This window comes from Sorex araneus, chromosome 5 (assembly GCF_027595985.1).
Source record: "Sorex araneus isolate mSorAra2 chromosome 5, mSorAra2.pri, whole genome shotgun sequence".
Taxonomy (NCBI): domain Eukaryota; kingdom Metazoa; phylum Chordata; class Mammalia; order Eulipotyphla; family Soricidae; genus Sorex; species Sorex araneus.
This window is the reverse complement of record NC_073306.1, coordinates 130,029,409-130,036,033: the sequence shown is the minus strand read 5'-3', so window position 1 is coordinate 130,036,033 and position 6,625 is coordinate 130,029,409. Positions and strand designations below refer to the sequence as shown.

At 62.9% G+C, this 6,625-nt stretch overlaps 1 protein-coding gene across 2 annotated transcripts in view; it reads left to right on the top strand.

Annotated features, from left to right (window-relative positions):
* The first annotated feature begins 1,446 nt into the window (after positions 1-1,446).
* ELMO2 (engulfment and cell motility 2) overlaps positions 1,447-6,625 on the top strand; it is a 32,604-nt gene continuing 27,425 nt past the window's right edge. For both annotated transcript variants that reach the window (XM_055137693.1, XM_055137692.1), the window contains exon 1: positions 1,447-1,598. The gene's annotated coding sequence lies outside the window, so the exon portion shown is untranslated. The remainder of the gene's footprint in view (positions 1,599-6,625) is intronic.

Sequence of the window (6,625 nt, the reverse complement as noted above, 5' to 3'; positions counted from 1 at the left end):
AGCTACCTGCAGGACCCCCCAGGCATCATTTCAGCCACTAGCAAAGTAGGGACCCCCCATGAATCAACACACATCAAGGGTCTTTGCCGGCTGCTGAGAGGTGCCAGGAAGGGGCGGGGGAGACCAGGGGTGCGCCAAGTGCCCTTTGTTTTTTATTAAATCACTGTGAGATAGACCCTTACGAAGCTGCTCGTGATTAGGTTTCAGTCGTACGGTGTCCGAACACTCGTCCCTCCCTCCACTGGTGGACATTATCCAGCACCAGTGTCCCCAGGTCCACTGCCATCACCCTTAATGGCAAGCAGTTTCCTTCCTGCTCTTTCTCTCTCCCTCTCTCGCCCCCTCTCTCCTCTCTCTCCCTCCCCTCTCTCCTGTCTCTCTCTCTCCCTCCTCTCTGTCTCTGTCTCTATCTCTCCCCCACCTCTCCTCTCTCTTCTCTCTCCTTCCCTCCCTCCTCTCTCCTCTCTCCCTCTCTCTTCTTCCCCTTCTCTCTCTCTCTCTCTCTCTCTCTCTCTCTCTCTCTCTCTTCCCCGCCTCTCTGCGGCCCCCTCTCTTGGAGGACCCTAATTTGATCACCCCACATGGTCTTCCAGCACTGCCAGGAGTGATCCCTGAGTGCTGAGCAAGAACTGAGACCTGAGCAGGATGTGGCCCCAAACCCCAAACCAAAAAGCAAAGTGCCAAAGAAAGGTTATCCTTATTAGACTCTTTGCTGAGTATCTGTAAAATGCACAACAAAATATCTACACACACACACACACACACACACACACACACACACACACACACACACACACACAGTGCTCTGCAGGCAAAAGTGCTGGCATCTCTGCTGGTGCCCAGGTCTGGGGTCCAGCGCTCGCTGCTGGCCCGGCCCGTGCATGGGGGGGCGCGCCTCGCTTGCAGCCAGGGGCGCTGAGTCTGCAGCAGAGGCGCTGGCGCGGCGCCCGGCCCGGTCCGCTCGGCAGGTGCGCGGGCAGCGCCGCCTCCCACGGGTGCCCACCGACGGCACAGCCGCGCGGAGCCCTCTGCTCAGCTCGGCGCCCACGGCCAGCCCTGGGTGCCGGTATAATTAGCTCCGGCGCGGCTGCTCGCAGCCTCTGACACGGCTGTCACCTCCCACCAGCTCCGAGCCCAGGTGTCCCCCCTGGGGAGCCAGCTGGGCGCGGGGCCCCAGCATCGCCGAGGGCCGAAGCCTTCTTCTTCTCTCCGGTAGCCGGAGAAAAGCCTGGTGGGCGGAGGCTGGGGATGGTGGCGGCTGGGGGCGGGACCCGCGGCCTTTCCCCTTGCCTGGAAGTGTCCCTTCCCCGGGACCTGCCCCCCGCGGCGGGAAACGCGCCTGTTTCTTTAAGAGGCCTCCACTGAAGGGGGCGGGCGCTGCCGGCGTTTCCCGGGCACCTGCGCCCGCCCCCGTCGTGACTGACGGGCACGAAGCCCAATCGGAGAAAGAGAAGTCAGCGTGACGGCGCAACGGAGCAATAGGAGTCCGGGTTGGCGTGCGCGGGGCGGAGCCCCAGGAAGGCGGGGCCGGGCGGAGGCTGCGGGAGCCGCGGCGGGGGAGACCCGGGCGCGCGAGCTGGGCCTAGGTCGGGACCCTGGTGAGTTGGGGGCGTCACGGGGGCCGGGGTCGTGCGGACCGCGTGAGCGGCCAGGCCCGAGGGATGCAGGGAGGAGAGGCCGAGCGGGAAGGTGAAGGGGGGCGGAGGCTGCGGCCTGCTCCTGTCCCGAGGACCGAGGGGCTGGACCGGGCGGGCCTGGGCTGCACCGCGGCGCTTCCTCGGGTCCCCGAGGGGTCGCGGCCCAGTCGGTGGGGGTGCGGGGGACCGGGCGGGGCAGAGGGGGCGTCTCTAGGCCGGCCGGGACGGGGTGTCGGGTGCAGGAGAGGGCGGGCCAGGCCCGGAGGGACGGGGGGTGGCACCGGGCAGGGGCGTGGGGTGGGGGGAGGTGGGAGTCGAAGCTCGGGGGCGCGGCCAGCGGAGGGGGCAGGGCTGGGGGAGAGTTGGGGACCAGCAGCCACCCCAGTCCGGAGCCCCCCACCCCGGTTCGTTCGTGCATCGCTGCCCATCATGATCGCCGCCGTCCTGTCCCGCCGGTCCACGGAGCGATCCATCAATCAATCAGTCGATGGGGCTCGAGAGACCCCAGTTCTCCCCCACTGCTCCTCTCCAAGTTCAGCCCGGGCCGTTGAAGGCTGCTGGCCCCGTCTCCCCGGGCCCCTGCCCTCCAGCCGGCTGCACCCCGAGCCCCAGATCTTTGCAAAATGCAAATCAGACCCGCCCCCGCGAGGCTCCGAGGGCGGAGCTGGCCAGCTGTCCGCGCCGCGGGGCCTCCCCCCTCAGGCCTCGCCCGCTCCCTGGAGACCTGGCCCGCCGACCTCTCTCCATCCAGGCTCCGGCCACTGACCCCTCTTGCTCAATCCGCTCCTGCAGTGACCTTGCGCGCTTCCTTCTTCGTACCGCACGCACGCTAGGTCTCTGGGCCCCAACTACCCTCCCCACCCGCACCCCGGCAGCTCCTGGGGTCAGTCTTGTTCCAGTAAACCCTTGGCCCTTCAGACGGGACGAAGTATCGCTTTCCTTGGTCCCCAGCTCTCTGACGAATGAGCACCTGACTTGCTACTTACCTTGGCGGGCAGGAGAGTACAGTGGGCAGGGCGCTCCCCTTGCCGTGTGGTCCACCCAGGATCCACCCCCAGCATCCCAGATGGTCCCTGAGCCCTGCGTGATCCCTGATCCTTGAAAACAAGTGTGAAGACAGCACTTGTTTTTCTTTTTTCTTTATTATTTAAATTCATTTATTTTTTAATTAGTGAGTCACAGTGAGGATACAGTTACAGATTCACACATTTTCGTGCTTGTTTTTCCCTCATGCAATGTTTGAGAGCTCATCCCTCCACCAGTGTCCATTCTCCACCACCAATGAACCCAGTATCCCTCCCACCCCCTCAGTCCCATCTCCCCCACCCCACCATGCCTCTGTGGCGGGGCATTCCAATTTGATATCTCTCTTTCCTTTTGGGTGTTGTGGTTTGCAATAGGGGTATTGAGTGGCCATCATGTTCAGTCTCTAGTCTACTTTCAGCACGCATCTCCCTCCCCGTGCAGGATCTCCAATCACATATTACTTGGTGTTCCCTTCTCTATCTGGGATGACTTTCCCCCAGCATGTGAGGCCAGCTTCCAAGCCATGGAGCCAACCTCCTGGTATTATATACTACTATTCTTGGGTATTAGTCTCCTACTCTATTGTTTTATATTCCACAGATGAGTGCAGTCTTTCTATGTCTGTCCCTCTCTTTCTGGACGGCACTTGTTTTTCTCCTCCCAACCTTATAATAATAAGATTCTATTACAATAAGAAGGTAATAGACTGCGAGGGTCTGGTTCTGCTTCTGGTAGCTCCTGCCTCTTTCCTCGGGCCGGGCACTGGGGATGTCTTGGAAGAGCTGAATGGAGGGCTGGGATCTGGCTGGGAGGTGGGGGGTTGGGGGGGTGAGGGGGTGGGGGTGGGAGGGAAGCTGGCATTCAGAACCCAGTGAGGGCTCTCTCTCTCTCTCTCTCTCTCTCTCTGCTGGAGCGCAGGGGCCCAGCAGAAGTAGGGTGCCATCCAGGTAATTTACAGCTTTTTAGTAACTGCATTTGCAAAGTGAAAAAGAAACTGGTGGAATCAATCTTCATAATGCATTTTACTTCGCCCGGTAGTTTCCAAAATAATGTTATTTGGGCATGTAATCGATATAACAACATTGTTTATGAGATTTTTCCTCACTTTGCGCGCGTGTGAAAGCATGTGTGTGCTCTGTCTTTGCCATCTGGGGTGTGTGTGTGTGTGTGTGTGTGTGTGTGTGTGTGTGTGTGTGATGCTTCAAGCCCATCACTGAAGCCACAGTGCTCTGTGGTGGGGCCGAGCATGTCGTAACCTGGCCTGTTTAACCCTCCCTTTATAGTCTTTGGAGGTTATTTTTATTAGCTGCATTTTACTAGTGAAAATACCGAAGCTCCTAAGAGTTCTGCTGTCGGTCACTGATCATCTTAGCGCGGGCGGTATTTAAACCTGCCCCCCCCATCTGTTCATCTGAAGCCTGGTCTCGTTACACTTTATGATACTTCAGAAGGCGCTGGGGGATGTTTGGGAGTATTGGGGATGGGGATTCATAGTCGATGTGGGGAGCTGCCTCGTTCCCACGCTTCCGAAGGGGCGACCCTGCAAAGTGAGTCCTGCCCTGTCTCACCCGATCCCCACTCCTGACCCCGCCTGCACCTGCTTGGGTGGTCCCGGGAACTGGGGGGGCAAGGGGGGATGTCTGCGTGCCCCCACCCCTCCCGAGGCAGCACCCCCAGAGGCTGGCTTGAGTTGACTCTCTGGCGGTTCAGTTCATCCGTGGCTCCTGGGTGAGGCCCAGCCCTGTTCAGGCACTCGGGGCGCTGGGTCGAATCAGTCCCGGCCGTGGGGCGTCCACGGTGCGGGTGGAAAGGCCAGAGTGGATCCCAGAGGGGTGACGTGAGGTGGAGCCGGAGGCTGCAGTGACTGCCTGGCCCAGACAACGGATGCGTTTGATTGGAGTCAGGTTTGAGTTTCAACTCGGCTGTGCTCCAGGGTGCTCCACGCCCTAAGGCCCTTCCCCGGGGCCAAATGCTGCCGGCACTGGTGGTCCCTGCCTAGCTCTGTGTCCCTCCTTGCTTGCCTTTGCCTCTGCCCGCTCTCCTTCTGTCGGGGTGGGGTGTGGGGAGGCCCGTGGGGGGGCAGGGGGCGTGCCCAGGTCCCCGTCTCTGCCCCTTGGGCACAGTGCGGAAGTGCTCCCACAGATGGACATGTAAGTTTCACCGTGGGGTTCGAGCCGCCTGTCCCCGTTTCAGGGAGAAGTTTGAGCTGGGATCCCCGATCCTGCTCGCCCCGAGGACTCCTGGGAAGCGTCACCCGCCCCTCCTCTCTCGGTCAAGCTGGGACAAGACCCGAGAGCGCCAGAGCAGGGCCACGGGCAGACTTGTCCGGGCCAGTGTCCCGTGCGGCCTGGAAAGGGGCCTCGGCCCCTTGTCCCTGCGGGGCAGGGCGTCCCCACCGGCTCTCTGGACAGCAGCTCCCTGCTGTGTAAAGCGACGGGCCTGGCTCCCTTTCCGGCGAGCACAATGCCCCGTTGTTGGGCTCCGTCCTGAGCCGGCCCCGTACCCCGGGATTTCCGCCCTCGCCCGGGGCGCTTCTCAGCTCCCCACGGCCCCAGCAGTGCGGCGGGAAGGGACAGTGCGGCGGGAAGGGACAGTGCGGTGGCTCAGAGTTGGTCCGGGCTGGACCCCCTCGTGCCTCCTGGCTCTGATGACAGAGGGGCGTGGATGCTAGTGTCCGTGTCTGGGGCGTGGGGGGGTCCCGGGTTCAGGCCTCGGTGAGCACCGTTTCCCGTTCACTGGGGCTCGGGTGCTCTGGAGAGGCTCTGGGGGGTAGAATTTCATGGGTCCCTCCAGGCCGGGCTCTGCCCTGCAGGCTTCAAGGAAGAGTGGGCAGGAAGGCAGCTGGGTGACGTCCTGCTCTCGGCGCTGATGGGTGCTGAGTCCCTGGCCACGGGGGGTGCTTCCCAGAGCGCCGGGCGGGCGTGGGTGACACCCTCGCAGAGGTGAGAGCGCCTTCTGGCTGTTACCTGCGGCGAACCGCCCTCTGAGCTGCAGTCAGGGTTCCACACAAGCCACCGAACCAGGGAGAGCTGAGAGTAACGGGCCACGGAACCGACCAGGGAGAGATCAGAGTAACAGGCCACGGACCTGGCCGGGAGGGCCGGAGTAAGGAGCCACGGGGCCTCCCCGGAGAGTGCAGAGTTTGGGGAGGGGAGGCGGCCTCCACTCTGCACAGGCCATTCTGGGTTACGGGGGAGGAGCCCCCTGGGGGGCGTGGGGGGGCTCTGTTTCGTGGTCTGTGGGTCTGGGACCAGGCGCTGGCTCCAAAAGGCTGAGTAGGAAGAGCAGGGCCCCGGGCAGTGCTCCGGGGAGGCGCCCAGCCCTGCTCCCCACCCACTTCCTCACCCCACTCCCTCGTGAGTCGGCCATGGTTAACCCTGCGTCCGCGTGTCCCACCTTGATTCCCATCGGGAGCCACCAGCCCCCACTGGGGTCCTGGCCCCTCTCAGCGCCTACGGCAGCAGGTCCCTTCCCGGTGTCTTTGCCTACCCCGCCCCCTGCCTCTGGCCCTCTAGCCTCGCCCCGCTCTGTGGTCTGCAGGGTCGCCTCTGAGATGGGGCGTGTCGGAGGGACCTGCGTCCACAAGCAGCAGGGTGCAGAGCCGCGTGTCACCTCCGGGGGTGGCGTGGGCTGTGGCAGGAAGCACAGACCAGACCTCCCCCCACCCCCCTGCAGTGCCTTCACCCCGAATCAAAAGCAAAAGTGCCGTCAAGCACGTGTCCGTCTGCATCTGCGAAGGGGTGCAAGGGCGCAGGCTAGGGGGGGCCGGGACCCCGTGCCCGCCTTCTGAGCTCGCTGACAGATGGGAGCGTCTTCCCCTGCCCCTCTTGGGGGCAGGGAGCGCCCACCTCCTTCTCAGGGTGAAGCTCCGAGGGGCCTCTGGTAAGGGACCAGTTTCATCCTTTCATATAGGGGGGCGAGGGGTGGGGCACGCCGGCCACTGCAGTGTTCGGGGCGGCCAT